The 15,954-nt window shown below is 52.4% G+C and overlaps 1 protein-coding gene across 11 annotated transcripts in view; it reads right to left on the bottom strand.

The window, feature by feature from the left end:
- Positions 1-15,954, bottom strand: part of NTM (neurotrimin) — a 971,166-nt gene that overhangs the window by 639,028 nt on the left and 316,184 nt on the right. The window contains exon 1 of one of the 11 annotated variants that reach the window (XM_063635681.1): positions 6,999-7,017. The exons of the other annotated variants lie outside the window; for them this stretch is intronic. The gene's annotated coding sequence lies outside the window, so the exon portion shown is untranslated. Of the gene's footprint in view, positions 1-6,998; positions 7,018-15,954 lie in introns of those variants that run through there. 11 annotated transcript variants of the gene reach the window in all.

The raw sequence follows: 15,954 nt of genomic DNA, 5'->3' as shown, positions 1-15,954 counted from the left end.
TCCATCACCCCTTATGTTTCCCAGTTCCCTAATTCTCCATCCATGGCTCCAAAGACCACACTTCCCAGTATCAAGGTAAGTTAGAAAGATCAGTAGCAAGAGAGAGATTTGAAAAAAGCAGTCGAGGTACGCTTTATGGAAAGGACACCATAGGTTTTCTCTCATATATCCCTCAGCAAATCATATCTGGGCTACAATGTAAGAAATCAGTAGAATTTCATGAAAAGAATACTCCTAACAGGGAAGCCTGGCACTGGCCTGAGAGCAAGGACAGACGGTGCTGGTTCTGACTTTGATGTGAACTCGCCATGTATGCCTTGGAAAATCCTTTACCTTTGTGAACTCCTTATCCTTCTCCTCGGCTTTCTCCTCTTCCTCTTATAAAACTATTAGCTAAATCTTTAGGACTTTTTTTTTTCCGATGGGAAATGTCTGGTTTTTAAAGGAAATCACAATTCCCTCATCGGTAAAATGGGAATAATTACAGCATCTGCCTCATTGTGTTGTTATGCAGGTTAAATGAAGCATTCACGGAAAGTGGTTAGAGCAGAGCACGCAGGTAGCACAAGGGCTCAATCGACGTCAGCCACGATGATGATGATGTCGCTAGTGATAATTATGATTGCAATAGAACAAGGGAATTCTCTAAGGACCCAGGACACAAAGGAGTCGTGAAATAAAGTGGTGAGTGTGTGAGCACTGGGGTAGGGTGGGGGGTACACCTTCTGTTCCTGTGTCCCAGGTGGCCAGGGTGTAGCAGGAATCGGAGGCAAGGAACTGAATGACACTTTCACTCTGGAAGGTTGTGGAATATTCCATAAGGTTGGAACCTTAGAGAGCCTCTAAAAGTTGAATTAGAAAAAAGATTCCAACATTAACATGGGGACAATAAGAAATTTGTCTGTCTTGACCTGAGCTCTGGATGAAGCAGCTGTGTCTCTCCAGTGAATGTGTAATTGCAGGTCTGTGCTGCAGGTGAATTTGGGATTCAGATATATACTTCCTATGTGGATTCACTCCTGGAGCCCCTGACAGAGGCAAATATAGAACTATTTTGGGAGGAACATGCTCTTTCCCAGGCCACACACAAGTTCTAGTTCCCACATTTTCCTCCTGAAGTTGTTCTCATAGTCCAAATTACCAAACACAGGAGAAAACAACTGAGCATGAGCAAGAATCACAAACCACACCTTCTTAGGTTCCTGTGGATGGCAAGTAATCAAATAACGCAAGAGGGACTATGCAAGAATTCATGTGGAAATACATAAGAATCAAATACATAAAGGACATTAAAAAGTACATTCCTAGTATATAGAGTTTTGAAAATAAAAAATCAAGTCAGGAAAATTTCAAAATCTCAAGGAATGGTTAAACATTGTCAGAAAAGATAAAATTACTGAACTGGAAGATAAATCCTGGAAAGTCACCCAGAAACACAGAAATCGGGACTATGGAATAGCAGTTAAGAGTGAGAAGACCCAACACATGCATAACAGGAGCTTCAGAAGGAGGGCTGAGACATGATACTTGAGGAGATAACGGAGGGCCAACAATTTTCCAAAGTCACGAAAGGTCCTGGGCATGGAAAATAATCAGCCAATATGTAAAACAATGAGACAGTACCCTGGATGAAGCTGCAGCGGTAGATCATGTAAGGCTTTCAAAATTGCCCCACGCTCGTGGCACAGGCAGCGGCCCTCAGTGTCTCCAAAAGGCTCTGAGAAGCCCATCCGACTGGCCGCAGACTGATGTGTCCACATTTTCCAGTTCATTCTAAAATTTTAATGACTGTAATCTCTGTGCTTATTATATTCACATCTATCTTACCTTGTGTCCTTATCTTGAAAGGCAATCTGAGAAATTAATAAGCAAAGAGCCTGACAATTACATGGCAATTCCACCATGCCCCCAGCTGGCTTCGTCTAAAAACTGCCACTCTCCTTGCTGTGAACAGATCATCTCTGTCGCTTTTCTCCATATACTCAGGGCTATTCCACTAACGAAACGGGTTCTTGTCTTCAGTGCCAGGGGCAAGGTGACATTCCTTAAGATTTATTATTATTGTTTTCCATAACCCAAGGAATGTCAGTCCTTTAAAAGCCTCTGCACCATGTTGATTTTCTAAGTTAACTCTGACTTAGCATAGATTTATTGGCAAGGGTTGTGGTTTGCCTTGTGTGTGAGTGTGTGTGTGTGTGTGTGTGTGTGCCTGTTTGAGACACAAAGGTGAAACGAGATAAAACCAACATTTATTTGTCTTTAACATGGGCCATCGCCTGAGCTAATTGCTATTATTTATGCCAATTCTTTCCCTTCTCATAGCAGTCAGATTAGGAGAGCAGTATCATCCACATTCATCACATGAGAATCAGGCTGAGAGAGGTTAGGTACAGTGGAGGGTCACTTAGCTATAGGGCATACGAAACAAAAGGACTAATAGAGAAAGAATGACTCTCTGGAAAGAGTCCAGAATCCAGATGGAAAATGGAAACACAATGTTGTGTGGTCTGATCCAGGCTTGTGGGCAGAAGGGAAGGTCCCTACACCTTGATATGTCTTCCTCTTTGGAACCTAGTAAGTAATGGTGCTGGGTGCTGGTGTAACTCATGTCTCCCAGACAACCTTAACTCAAGCAAGTTGAGACTCCCATACGAAACCATACCATCAAGCCCTGCTTTCCTGGGCTTGCACCCAACTCTCTTTCCTGCTGGCCTCCCTGGGTGCGTCCTGTGCTGTGTCATCCTTCTCCAGTCATCACGCAACAATGAGCACCCAACATCACCCCGCACCCCGTAATGCCAAGGACATTTGTTCTCTCTGAGGCTAATAGCTCTTTTTGTCCAGTACAGTTCGGCCTCCTTCCCCTAGGGGCGGGCTCCCTTTGGCTGTGGGTTCTTTCATGTCTATCACGTCAACAGCACTTTCTGTTGAGAAGCTAGTTTATTGCAATGATAATTAGACATGCACCTTTCTGCACCACACGTCCAGTTTTTCTCACGCACTCCAGCCCTGTCCTTCGAGCGGCACACACACTGCAGCTGCTGTCACTCTCGGGGCAGAAGCAGAGTCCAGAGCGCAGGTGTGAAGGGACATAGACCTCTGATAGATACTAGCTGTGTTTCTTTGGGAAAGTTTGCCTCTCTGAGCCTCTTTCCTCAATGGAATATTGGGATGATAATCCTACCCATGGGGTTGCCTTAAGGATTACATGGGAAACGTCCACGTAGGACCTCTGTTACAATAAATGCTCACTCTTTCTGGTTCTCCATGTGACCTGCTGCTCCATCCCGTAGTTCTCAAGGTGGGCATGCAGGTGAGATTGCTCCTAAACACGCTCTATTCACAGATTTGACACTTGTGGAAGAGAAAAACACCCCACTTCAAAGGACAAAGGAGATTGAGAAGATTTGTTGGGTACAGAGGAAAGGGTCTAAGCTGTTGGATCAAAACCCGACTACCTCATTTCCCGGAAAATCATGTAACTTCTCTGAATTGCATTTATAAAACCCGAATATGTGCCTCATCGGATCATGCTAAAAATTCAGTGAGACAATGTGTATGAAAACATGTGCCGGCATGAAGGTTTGTGTAAAGTCATTCGTTCAGGAAACCTTTCTGAGCTAGCCCAATGCAGCCTTTGACATCATCTCAGGGGGAGCTGCTAGGTATGGGACAAGCACAATAAAACCAACACCAAGCCAGAGGTGTGCAGGTAGCACCTGGGTGCCTGGCCAAGACACTAAGGCCACACTCTGAATTCTCACACAAACCCAGTGCATATCTCGTCACAGAGATTTTTCTTTCCAGGGCAGGGGGTGGGTACTAAAATCCTCAGCCTGTCCGTGGCCCAGAACATTTTAAGGTGAGAATGTCCAGGACAACGCATCGTGTATTTCCTCTGGCAGACAGCTCTCTCCTGCACCTTCCCGGCGGCGGCGCGCCTCCCAGCCCGTCCAACACTGCCCTCTGGTGGCAGCAGGTCGCAATTTCATGGCTACCCGACTGCCCCTCTGCTGGGGCTTCTCCCTTCCCAGGCCCCATTCAGATTGCGAGGACGCTGAGCGAGTCCCAACGGCAGGCAGTTTCTCTGCGAGTTCTAGATTCCTACACTGTCAGCTGATCTTTCCTCTGCATTCACGCCCCACCCAATCCCGAGTGATCATGAGGCTCACCTGATCCTGTTTAAAAGCCTTTATGCCCTTCAGCAAAGCTCATGGTCTTGGCATAAAACCAAATCTGCTCCTTCAGCGAGAGCTCCTCTGTCCACACGTCCAGCCTCGGCTCTGGAGCCGTCCTTCGGAGGGACCGCCAGCCCGTGGTTCCCAGGCCAGCTCCCTATCCTGCCTGAGCGCATTCACTGCATTTCCCGCTTCAGCCTTGCACGCCCTTTCCCGCCACCAAGCAAGTGGCCAAGCTCTTCAGAACCCAGAGGGATGTCACTTTCTCCATCAGGCCTTCTCCGGCAACTCCCCCTACTCCGAGCTGGGTGCAGACCTAAGCCCTGCTTCCCACTCTGTCCCAGGCCTTTCCCACCAGACTCAGCTTCTAGACCAAGCAATGGCATTTTGTTTGCATTTTTAAAAATCACCATAGCCCTAAGACAGAATACAGTGCTGCCCGTGGAGACTGAATAAATGTTGAATGAAAATCGTCTGTAGCTTGGGAACTAGAGAAGAGTAGATGCTGCAAGGGTAACAAGTCATCACTATTACTTATATTCTCACTAAGAGTAATGGTCCTTATTGAACCGTTCTCCTATGCAAGGCACCATTAAGTATTTTAAATGCATGTTCTCATTGAATAGGCCTCTATATGATGTAGTGAGCATCTGCAGGTATGATCTCATTTAGTCTTCACAACAACCTTGGCAGGGAGAAGAACAAGTGTTAGATCCATGTGATAGAGGAGAAAACGAAAGTTGGGGAGAGGTGGGTGACCAAGCACCCAAGAATAGTGTGAGAGCCCAGATTTTGCAATCTCTTTCCTAGTGACACAAGTCTGCTATACCTCATGAATACTCTTCCACCTCTTCCTGAAAGAGACAGGTCTCCAGAGACGAAGTCAAACACAGGAATGTGCTTCCACCTGCAGACCCAGGCTGTAAAAGCAATCACAGCTTCTCTCTCGCTTCCAGTTTCCAATCAATTATGGAAGAAATGACAGCGGAGAGGGGAGGAGAGAGACACTCCATAGTGACTGCAGCTCATTGAAAAGATACCCGAGGCTTTGTCTCTGCAGCCACAATGCCCAGCTGGGAACACTAGGGCATATATATGTAGGGTTTGGGTGGATGACACTGAGACAAAGGAAAAACGACAAACCAAGTGAATTAAGTGAAGGTGAAATAAACGGTGCTCAGCAACAGATGGGGCTGGTGCTAGGTAATTTTCTCCTGTCACCTCCCCTCAGGTAATAGATAATCCTGCAGCTGCTGGATTTCCTGGGAAGGCAGGCACGGGGCCTGAGTCTCCTTCATGTTTGGAAGCCATGCCCCCCATTCCTTAACCTGTCTTGATTATAAAAATCTTAAGAGCCAAAACTTTTTGCAAGACTTATCGTGGCGATTTAACTCTGTCCCGGCTGAGGTTGCTATCTGTCAGGCTGTCATGGTGACAGGCAGATTTGTAAATGCTCTGGCTCCAGTGTCAGGTTGAAGGTGACATTTTTCAGCTGGAGATTTTTTTCCTCATCCCTCACAGAGACAGAACAACTAAGAAAGAGGAAAGCAATCCCCTGAATCAGCCTCTGCCCCACTCGCAGTCAGCCTGCCCAGGGTGTTGACTCCTGAGCTCTGGCATTGTTTGTGAGCTCCCCCAGCCCACCTCTGCCCTGACCCCCACGCCCAGAACGCAGTGATACCCTGCAAGGCCAAACTCCCAGTCCCACCCCTCCCCTCCCGTCCCCTCCCCAACCCATCTGCAGGCTGCCCAACTTCGCCTTCTAATGATTTGTCTTGGCTGATGGTCCCTGCTCTGCCATTACCATTATAAATACTTACATAGATTAATTAACCACAATGTAAAACCCAGAATCCCAGCTAAATTCATTTAATGACCTGCCATGTGATTTCTTGGCTGAAGCATCTGAAACTAACCCTGAATGCTCAGTGACATTCACCCCTTTGATTCCTTCCTGGAATCACTAGTCAATCAAGTCTCCTTTTTAACCCCTATTTTGCCTCCGACTTTACTTTCAGGGTCTATAGCCCTGAAGGAGTCACACAGAGGTTTGGGTGATTCGGTTTCTTGGGTTCTTGCCTGATTCTCTGCATTTGTGTGACATCCTTTATGAAGCTAGGGAAGGCAATTTCATCCCTGATGCCACATCAAAGCTTAGGTAAGAAGTTTTATATGGCTGCATTTCTTGGTCCAGATGCCAAAATGGAAATGCTCTCTCTTTCCTCTACCTACTCTCATTCTATCTCCTCTCTACCCCCTCTTTCTCTCTCTGTTTCTTCAAAAAGGGCCTAGCATTATTTAGAGATCTGCCTGGGAGATGGTCTAGCCTTGTGCCAGCATCACCCAGAGGTCTGCATGGAAGATAGGCTAGCCCTGTGTCAGCAACACTCAGAGATCTGCATGGGAGATAGGCTAGCCCTGTGTCAGCATCACTTAGAGATCTGCATGGGAGATAGACTAGCCCTGTGTCAACACCACCTGAAGGTCTGCCTGGGAGACGGACCAGCCCTGTGCCAGCATCACCCAGAAGTCTGCCCGGGAGATGGACTAGCCCTGTGCCAGCATCACCCAGAGGTCTGCCCGGGAGATGGCTAAGCCCTGTGCCAGCACTTCTCAGAGGTCTGCATAGGAGGCGGCACCTCTTGTAGGCAGGGTCTGGGGGCATCAGAGTCAATCCTGGAGGGAAGTTTTCAAGCTCCAGAGTGGAAGGACAAGAGAAAGACCGAGGTTGTAAAGAACGGCGAAGTGTCAGCCTGTGACTCCCTGCCCCTTTCCTCTGTTTTTCCTCCCTTCCCTTTGAGACTTTTCACTCGTGCTTACCTAGGGGCCATGTGGGATGCCTTGATGACAGTTCCCAAGCCTGCCCGCAGTCCCATCCAGGAGGGGGTCCAGCTCCCTGTTTTTTCCCGATCAGAAGCCATAATGTTTAACTTCTTCATTTAGAAAAGCTAAGGATAGTTACCTCGCCCAGCACTCTTGTTTTGTTTGTGTTATGAGTAATGAGTAACGTGACACATGAAAGACTCCTGGCACCTGGCAGAGCTCTGTGCATGCTCCGCCTCCCTCCTAGCCCCGGGGCTGCTGCCCTCAGCCCCGCCCCTCTCGCTCAGCCCCGCCCCGCCCCGCCCCCCTCGCTCAGCCCCGCCCCGCCCCGCCCCCCTCGCTCAGCCCCGCCCCGCCCCGCTCGCTCAGCCCCGCCCCGCCCCGCTCGCTCAGCCCCGCGCCGCGGAAGGAATGCGCCAGCGCCACCTGGCGGGAAGAGCGGGAGCGCGGGGTGGTGGGCGCCGGGCCGCGTGGGGGCTGCGCCCTGGGGCTGCGATCTTTACCCGCTATGGGGTTTATATTCAGGAGAAGACAACATGGAAGAGAAAGAGGAGAGAAAACAGTGAAGGACATGGAAGGGAAGTCGGGCGGGGGGCTTTCAGGGAAGACGAGGGGATGGAGTCCAGGCGACGACACCGCCTTGGAGGGGGGCCAGGAGGGAGCGAGGTGGGGTGGGGTCCTCGCCTGCCCACGCCCCGCGGGTCTTGGCTCGGCCAGCCTGGACCCGGAGCTCCTCGTGACGTGGACTCCCTGGGTGCATGGGGCAGAAGAGGGGCGGCCGCCGAAGAAGCTGCCTTATCACCCGGGCAGCGCCTTGGGCCCAGGCCCACACCCCGCGGACCCTGGCCGCCGACAGAGGGGCGCTTGCTGGGCCTGAGGATCTGAACTACGTTCTGCGAATGTTAAGGACTGAAGGAACCGCCCTGGCACTACAGGAGGAGGGGCCGTAGGCTGTGGGTGCAGGGCCGGGGGTGGCCTGGGCCCCTGGTGCGCCCTCCGGGGGCTGCAGGCTTTGCTTAGAGCACAGCCCAGGGCTCCCGGCTCCAGAGTGAGGCAGGCTCCGGATCCTCTGCCGTCAGAGACTCGCCCACCCAGACCGCACATCCTTCCAGAAAGGGCAAGGCCCCGCCGAGTGATAAAGCCCCTGGCTCCCCACCCGCTCCAAGGGCCCTTGCTGACGATTTCCCCTTCGCCTGCCTGGTTTGATCCAAGGCAGCTTCCACTTCCCCTCCCCCGGCCCCTTGACATTTCTCTCCGCGCTGATGGAGGAGTGACGGGGTGGACAGGACACACAGCTTCCTTCCTTCCGAGCCCCGTCTTCACCCGCTGTGTTCCTCGGGCTGGCTCTGCTCCACGATCCCAAGCTATAAGGAGGAATCCTCCCATGTTATTCCCCAAGGATGTGGGCCACGGCCTGCGCTTAGCACCCACGTCCGGCCTTCCTCGGACCCCAGGCTGCTTCTCACTGCTTCCAGCCGTTCCCCCGCACTCAGGCCCCGCTCCCCGCGCTCTGACATTTTGCAGACGGGAAGTTTGTTCTGTATTTCGGTACAAGGCAGCGTCCACGGTGTGTTTCTGGGGGCAGAGAACGCTTTCCCTTCTGGGTAAGCGTGGAGTCCCCTCGGTGCTTCGGTTCTGCCGTGTCGGTGGGCGCTGAGCCCGTGCAGCCTCTCCACAGTCCCCGGGCACTGACTAGGTACGCTGGGCTGGCTTGGGCCGGGTTTCTGTCCATCTAATCTCGGGGTGTTTGTGTGTCATGCACATGGTACTGGGGTTCACATCTCTACCTGCTACATGCATCCCCCTGGGAGAATGCCTGCCCCTCGATTTCCGGAATTCTGGCAGTTTTGTTCATATTCCTAATGGAATATCTGTGAATGCGTGAGTTGCACCAAGGTGTTCAGGGAAGCCTCACTGGGTAGCATACCTTTCTCTCCTCTCATCTGGATTCCAGGCCTTTTCTCTGCCAGCTTGGTGTGCTCCTCTACCCAGTTCCACAAATAGATGAGCTCAGGGACAGACATGTGAGGGGAGAGACGTGCTGATCTCATCACGAGTGATCATGAGATCTCATGAATTCAGCAACATGGGTCTCCGCCTGCGAGACCACCAGGTTCGTGTCCTCTCTGCTGTCATTGCCAACACAACAGCATAAGGTTATCCCACAGAATTTCATCATGTGTAGACTAGGGAGCCAACCGTGTAAATGAGAATCCCTCCACCCGGGTAATAGGTATACGACCAATAATAACTGGTATTGCTGAGTCTCTCTGGAAGGCTGGCAGGTGGCAAGGGTGGGAGGAGGTGGCCTGGGGTGCCAGCTACCAGCAGGAAGGGTGAGAACAGCCTTGATCCCACCTTCTGAGGAGTGCAGTCCAGGCCTGCGGTATGGGAGGGGAGACGGGACAGAGAGGACCCAAGATCCATGGCACCCTTGCTGGCCTTCCGTTTTTCATCCTCCTAGAAGGCCGCTCAGGCCTGGCCAGCCCCTCCTAAACGACTTCATCTCCACCTGTCCTCAGAACATCTGTAAAGGAATGAGTGCTTCCAGGGCAATGGGGCCAAAAGCAACATTTGTGGAGAAATTGAATTCCAGGGGATGAATCTCATGAGTCTGGCCTAGGGACTGAGATAGTCTTGAATTAAGCCCCTGAAAGTTGTTTTTCTAAAGAGCTTTTGTCCTGTGCTGGGATCAGAAGAGACACAGATTCACTCTGCCCTGGCTCTGAACCTTCTCCTTTCTCAGTCCTTCCAGCCCCTCCTGAGCCAAGCCTTTTTACCATGGCTAGCTTCTGAGGGGCCGGGCAATACTGAGTGGGGAGGCAAGGCAGGACCAGAGCAGCCTTCCCTGCCAGGCCACCTGTGTTCCTGCCTGGCTCTGGTCCTGGGCCCTCCCCGCCGCCTCATGCTGAGCCACAGGCAGTGCACTGGCTCCCAGGAGAAGGGGCTCGGTCCTCGCAAGTAAAAAGCAGAGCTCGGGGTGTGGAGACATCCTTGGAGAGTTCCCGCCTTCCTCGGGGGCTACAGGGATTTTCCTTAACAAACAAACACCCAATTTATTGGTAGCTCTTGTTTTCACTGAAGGGTATGCACGTGTAAAATTAAAACCAACTAAATGCATTTTTAAAAACCAACTAGCTAACTAAGAGTGTGTCCTGCAGAACGCACCAGGGCTCTAAGGAAACACCTCTACAATGTGTGGGGCTTCACAGGCTTCTGAGCAGGGGTGACACCATCTCAGACGGGGATGGGACACCTGCCCACTGGTCTGCAAGATGGTCATATTTTCTGAGGGTCCTAGTTTCTGTTTCAAATTGGTGCTCCAGACAGCAGGACTGACAATTTGGGTGTCTGATCTCCGGAGCAGCTGGTGTCTTCCACACACGCATCACCCCCACCCCGAAGAAGCAGCATCAAGCTCAACTCACAGCATGAACTGGGCCCTGCTGCCTCGTAGATGCTGGACAGTCACTGGGGGTGTGAAGCCGACAGGCCAGGCGCTGCCGCAGGGCAAGACCAACCCGGGGCACAGAGGAGGCAGCCGGAGAAGAGCCTGCCCTGCGTGTGCCTGGGAGCAGCAGGCGGAGGGAGGAGCCGGGACGTTAGCCTTTGGGGTTTTGGAGCTAAACTCACTGACTTCTCCAAAAGAGAAATGACATGTGCCATCCCATTCTGATGTTTGGAAGGCATTTTCCATGGACTTTCAAAGTAACCATTAACAAGGTTGTTCTGAGTTAGTGGCGTGTGCTACCCAACCTCCTTTCAACCCTGCTTTGAAACCCGCTTTCAGAAACCCAGGAGGGGCACAGAAGGAGGACGGGCAGGCTGCTTTCCCCGCTGTCTGGAGTCCGCTGAGAGGGGACCCTCTCCTGCCCTGGGGGCCTGTTCTCCAGCTCGGTGGAGGCAGCCTCGCGGCTCGGGGAGCGCGGGTGCCCCCCGGTGGCCGTCCTGGGGAGCTGCAGGCGCGCCCCCGCGGCATCTGCGGCTCCTCATCCAGACGTGAGAACTGCCTGGCAGCGCGCGTCGCACCCCTCAGGGGTTTACTAGCCTGCTGTAATGTCAGTGCAATGATAGCCCCGGGGAGGCTATTACACCACTATTTCCATTCAGAGGAGGGCTATTCCATCAACGGCTCCAGAGGCCTGCGTGGTAAATGAGTTTTCTTTTAAAAATACTTTCACGGATTGCTTTGCTAGGACACATTCGGCACCAAGGGGATGTGAGAGCGGGGCTGGAGGATACGTGGGGTGGGAGTGGGCTGGAAACCATCCAAAGATCTACAGCAGAGGCCAGGGAGGAGCAGCGGGACTTCACAGCCCTTCCGCCACCAGACCCAGGGGCCCCCTCGCCTGTGGCCGCCTGTCCCTCTCCCAGTGGCACTCCTGTGGAGTGGTTTTGTTCTTTGAGGAGCACGAGCCTTGGACATTCATATTTCGGTGCGTCCCTTGCAGCATCCCCCACTTCCACCCGAGGCACTTGGGCGGCACTAATTCGAGTGACTTGTGGCTGCCCTACTCTGCAGCCACACCTGGGGGGCGAAGGTGAGGTGGACAGGGATGACAGGCAAGGCGGGATGCCTACCCCAGGCTGATGCTCACGAAGGCCCCTAGCCTGTGGCCAGGCTGGTGATGGTCTGAGGAGCAGAGGGCTCTGCCGGGACCCTGGAAGGCCCAGGCCACAGCGGGTCGCAAACCTTGGCCTCCTTGTAGCCCTCATTAGAGTCACCAAGTGCACTGATGTCCTGTGTCCCTGGCCGAAGCCCCAGTTGGAAGGGGCAGGCATCCCTCTGGGTAGTGAGATCACATTCAAGCAATTGGGGTGGGAGGGGCGCTGGGAGGGTGCAGACCGCAATTCATGGCTATCACCCAGCTGACCCCACGCGTGACGGTGTTGTCACGTTTCATGCAGGTACAATTTTCCTTCTCCCCTGGAACGTGGGGTTAGTGAAACCATTTGCTACTTTCTAACAGCAGTGGGAAGCATTGCATGACGTGGAGGGGCCCTGGGATTGAGCCCTGACCTGCCCCCGAGTCCTGACCTGCAAGTGAGGTGAGTGTTTCCCAGCTCAGTCCCTGCTGTCTCTGAGTCCAGCAGTTCAGGTTGTCCCAAACTGGGGCAGAACGTGGCCCTGCGGCCCGGGATCCACCGCCCCCACACCCTCCCACCAGGGCGCCGCTTCACTCCAGTGCGCCCTGGAAGGTCAAGTCTGGGTTATGATTGCCTCTAATTAGCATTTCCAGCAGATGGAACATTTTCCGACCTCCAGCCCACAGCTAAGTGCTTCTTAGAAAAGGCCAAAAATTATTTTCTACCTTTGAAAACATCAAAGGAAATCAAAGGAAATGACCCCATTCTGATCTGTGCCTCTCGGCCAGCCCCGCTACGGCCATATTCGGGTGGGGCTGAGCCATGAGGGGTTCATAGAGGAGTTTCTGAACCAGATGCGGCTGACCCTTGAACAACATGATTTGAACTGCACGGATCCGCTTATACAAAGTAAAAGTTGCACGGAGATTGCCTGCCCTTCCTGCCTCCTCCCCTTCTGCCTCCTCTACCTCTTCCACCTCTGCCACCCTTGAGACAGCAGGACCGATTCTTCTTCCTCCTCCTTCTCTTCCTCCTCAGCCTACTCATGGTGAACATGGCGAGAATGAAGACCTTTATGATGATTCACTTCCATTTAATTAATAGTAAACATATTTTCTCTTCCTTGTGATTTTCTTAATACCGTTTTCTTTCCTCTAGCTTACTTTGTTGTGAAATTACGGTATATAACACATATAACATGCAAAATCCATGTTAATTGACAGTTCATGTTCTCAGCAAGGCTTCTGGTCAACAGTAAGTTATTAGGAGTTAAATTTTTGAGGAGTCAAAAGTTATATATGAATTTTCAACTGAGCAAGGGGTCGGTACCCCCAACCACTGCATTATTTGAGGGTCAACTGTAGTTCCTGACAGGATGGTGAACAAGTGCCCAGGCCCAGCCTGCTCTGAGAGAGGCCTCCCAGGAGACCGTGGTCTGTGGCCTGTGGCATGTAGCTCTCCTGGTGGGGACTGGGGAGGGGACCTTCGTCAGCCCCTGGCTGTTTATCCCCTTATGTGTTCCTCCTCCCACTCCTTTGACATGGGAAGATCCTGGGAGGCAGGGCCAGCTCCAGACTTCTTTGTAAGCATCCTGAGCCAAGGATAACACTTCTTACGTAGGATAAGGCTGGAGGATGTCAGAGCTGGAAATACTCTCTAGTTGCCATGACTAGATTCTAAAAACTTACGTATTGAGTGTCTTCTTTGTGCCGATATTCTAGACACTATGAGTGAAAAAGTGAACAAAACAATGTCCTTGCTTGTATGGAGGTAGATTGACACTAAACAAATAAACAAATGAATGTTACTATGTCACATTGAAATGCTTAAGCAAAATGTTTTTTTTTAAAAAAGGAGAGAGTGTGCTGTGGCTCTGTGTCTACTGAAATAGGGTGATTGGCAGGCATTTCTGATAAGAAGTGAAGGAGCAATTCACTTGCTATGAGGGGGCAGAACATTGCAAGCAGAAAAGTAGAAAGCGCAAAGGCCCTGAGGCAGGAATGTGCTTGGCTTACAGGGGACCAGCTAGAGATGGAGGCCAACATGTTCGCAGCAGAGTAAATAGAGGGTCAGAGACAGATGAGATCAGAGACAAACTGCCGCGACCCCACATTGCCATTCAGCTCTGGGGAAGTCTGAGCGCTGCCAGCCTGCCTGCCCGACTCTCCGCCAGCCCCCAGCTGCTTCCCATGGATGCTGGTTGGGGAGCCTCGTCCGGCTTGAGCAGTGCATCAGGAGGGACTGACTGGGGTTGGGCAGTGCTAGCTGCCCCCCACGCTGGTTGATCTTGCCAAGGGCCCAGCTGCTGGGCTCCTGCAAGGATCTCCAAGGGCCATCATTAATCCCTCCTCACGGGGGCTTTGTAACAATTACACATGACACCTATGGAAGCTATTGTTTTAAAAACTCACTCCAACTTCGAATTTCTAGAAAGCTCACTCTTGTGTTGAGCCTTCCACCTAGATGGTCCTATCCCAGCCCTGAGCAGCTCAGAGTGGGTCTTCCTTCTGGGCTCTGGGCCAGCGTCCACAGAACGGCTTCGCGTTCACCCAGGTGGGGGCTCGCTCACCCCCGCGGCTCACTCATGCCCCCGGTCTCCTTGCCCACCTCCAACTCAGGCTCTTCACCATGTTGGGGCTGGGAGTATCGTTGTCCTACACAGCTGGAGACACGGAGTCCCAGGGGGTTGGCCCAGCCTGTATCTCGCACAGTCATCGCCAGGGCTGGGGTATGCACTGCTGCCTCCAGAGGCCCCCTGCTCTCAGGAATGCTGGGGAAAGGAGGCTTCTCACACAGAGGCAGGGAGGTGGCATGATGAGCAGGCCTGGGAAAGCCACAGGGCCTCCAGCCTGGGACTGGGCCAAGTGTCCACCTGCATGTCCCAAAGCTGAGCAAATGAGGGGCCAGTGTCCTACATAAAGGAAGCCACTGTGTCAGCCAGAGGACAGAGACAGCCCGAGGGCAGGTTCCTCCCAGCTCCCTGGAAGCTGCAGGCTGGGGAGGGCACCAGGGGATGCTGCCAGCAGCTCAGAGGCTGTTGAGAAATGTTTCCAGGCAGAGTGGAGCCGGCTACCCACTAGGGAGTGCGGAGGAACTGCCTTTCTGTAGTTTCCAGGTGGGGAGGGGGTGTGTGACTATAGCTTTATAATCTCTGAGACGCCACTTGCCACCCAGCCAGAAGGATCCTCCCTGGATCCTTGGCAGAGCCAGATAGAGTCACTGTCGTCAGGACGTCCTCGTGGTGAAGGCCGCCCGCCCCGCGTTGCTCTCCCCAGGCCCCATGCTCTCAGTGCCACACACACAGGAGCTCATTTCACTCCCACAGCAAAATCCAGAGGGGATTCTTCCAATTCCACAGACGGAATGAAGCAGTGAAGTTAGGCGAGGTTAAGTGATCTCGAATTCTCCACACACGGCCAGCCAGTAAGTAGTAGAGTTAGAATTAGAACCCAACTCTGCTGAACTCCAAAGCAAGTGGGGTTTGATTCAGTCCCAATAACCTGTTGCCACCGCCCGCCCTTCAGAACGCCCTTGCTAAGTGCAAGTACATCCCACCCTCCAGCAGGTCAGCGCCTCACAAAGCAACACACACCAGGGCTGGGAAGACCCCGGGGAGAAGTCAGCCTGGGAGGCCATCAGCTCCGATGACAAAGGACAACCCAGAGTGCCCCCCAGGGGACCTTCCTCTAAAACTTCCAGCCACCTGCTCTTTGGCATCGCCCTGCAGCCTCCCAAAATATGAGCATGAATGCTGGCATGAGCATCAGGTTGCCTCACTCGTGCCAGCCCCATCCAGAGCAATCACGATAGGATTTTTGATTCATGTTCCCGCCCTCTGCAAGGCAGGTTTAGGGTGAACACACGGACTGAGTGAACCTCGGACACATCCGGGGTCTATTTCTGCAACTACAAACCCACCCTATCATGCAAAATTAGGGTCCATCAGCCTCCTTGATGTGCCTGCTCCCCTTCACCTCCACTCTCGGCTCCTAAAGCATCAACCTGGTCAGACTCCTTCTGGAGCCTACTGTGTTATCCCTTCATTTCCCAAGAGGGGACTTAGGTACCAGAGCTGGAGGGCAGAGGCTGTTTCCCCTCCTCCCGTGCACCCTGAACAGTGCCCTGCAGCAGACAGCCCTGTCGAAGGGGCTCCTGTGATGTGCACATCCCCAGTCCCTTTCTCATCTCACTTCAGAGGAGCAAAAACCAGAGAAACAAAGGAGGGGGCTGCTAAATCACAGAGAGTGATGCTCTGCCAGGGAGGTGTTAGCATTCTTCTTTTGATTAGGAATAAAGCATGCAGACCTTCTGGTTGGGTTTTGCAGCAATAAAGGGAAGCTTTGCTTTTAGAGGGAAAGTTCAGTTA

This window comes from Symphalangus syndactylus, chromosome 3 (genome assembly GCF_028878055.3).
Source record: "Symphalangus syndactylus isolate Jambi chromosome 3, NHGRI_mSymSyn1-v2.1_pri, whole genome shotgun sequence".
Taxonomy (NCBI): domain Eukaryota; kingdom Metazoa; phylum Chordata; class Mammalia; order Primates; family Hylobatidae; genus Symphalangus; species Symphalangus syndactylus.
Note: the sequence above shows the minus strand (reverse complement) of the source record. Positions and strands in the feature narration are given on the sequence as shown.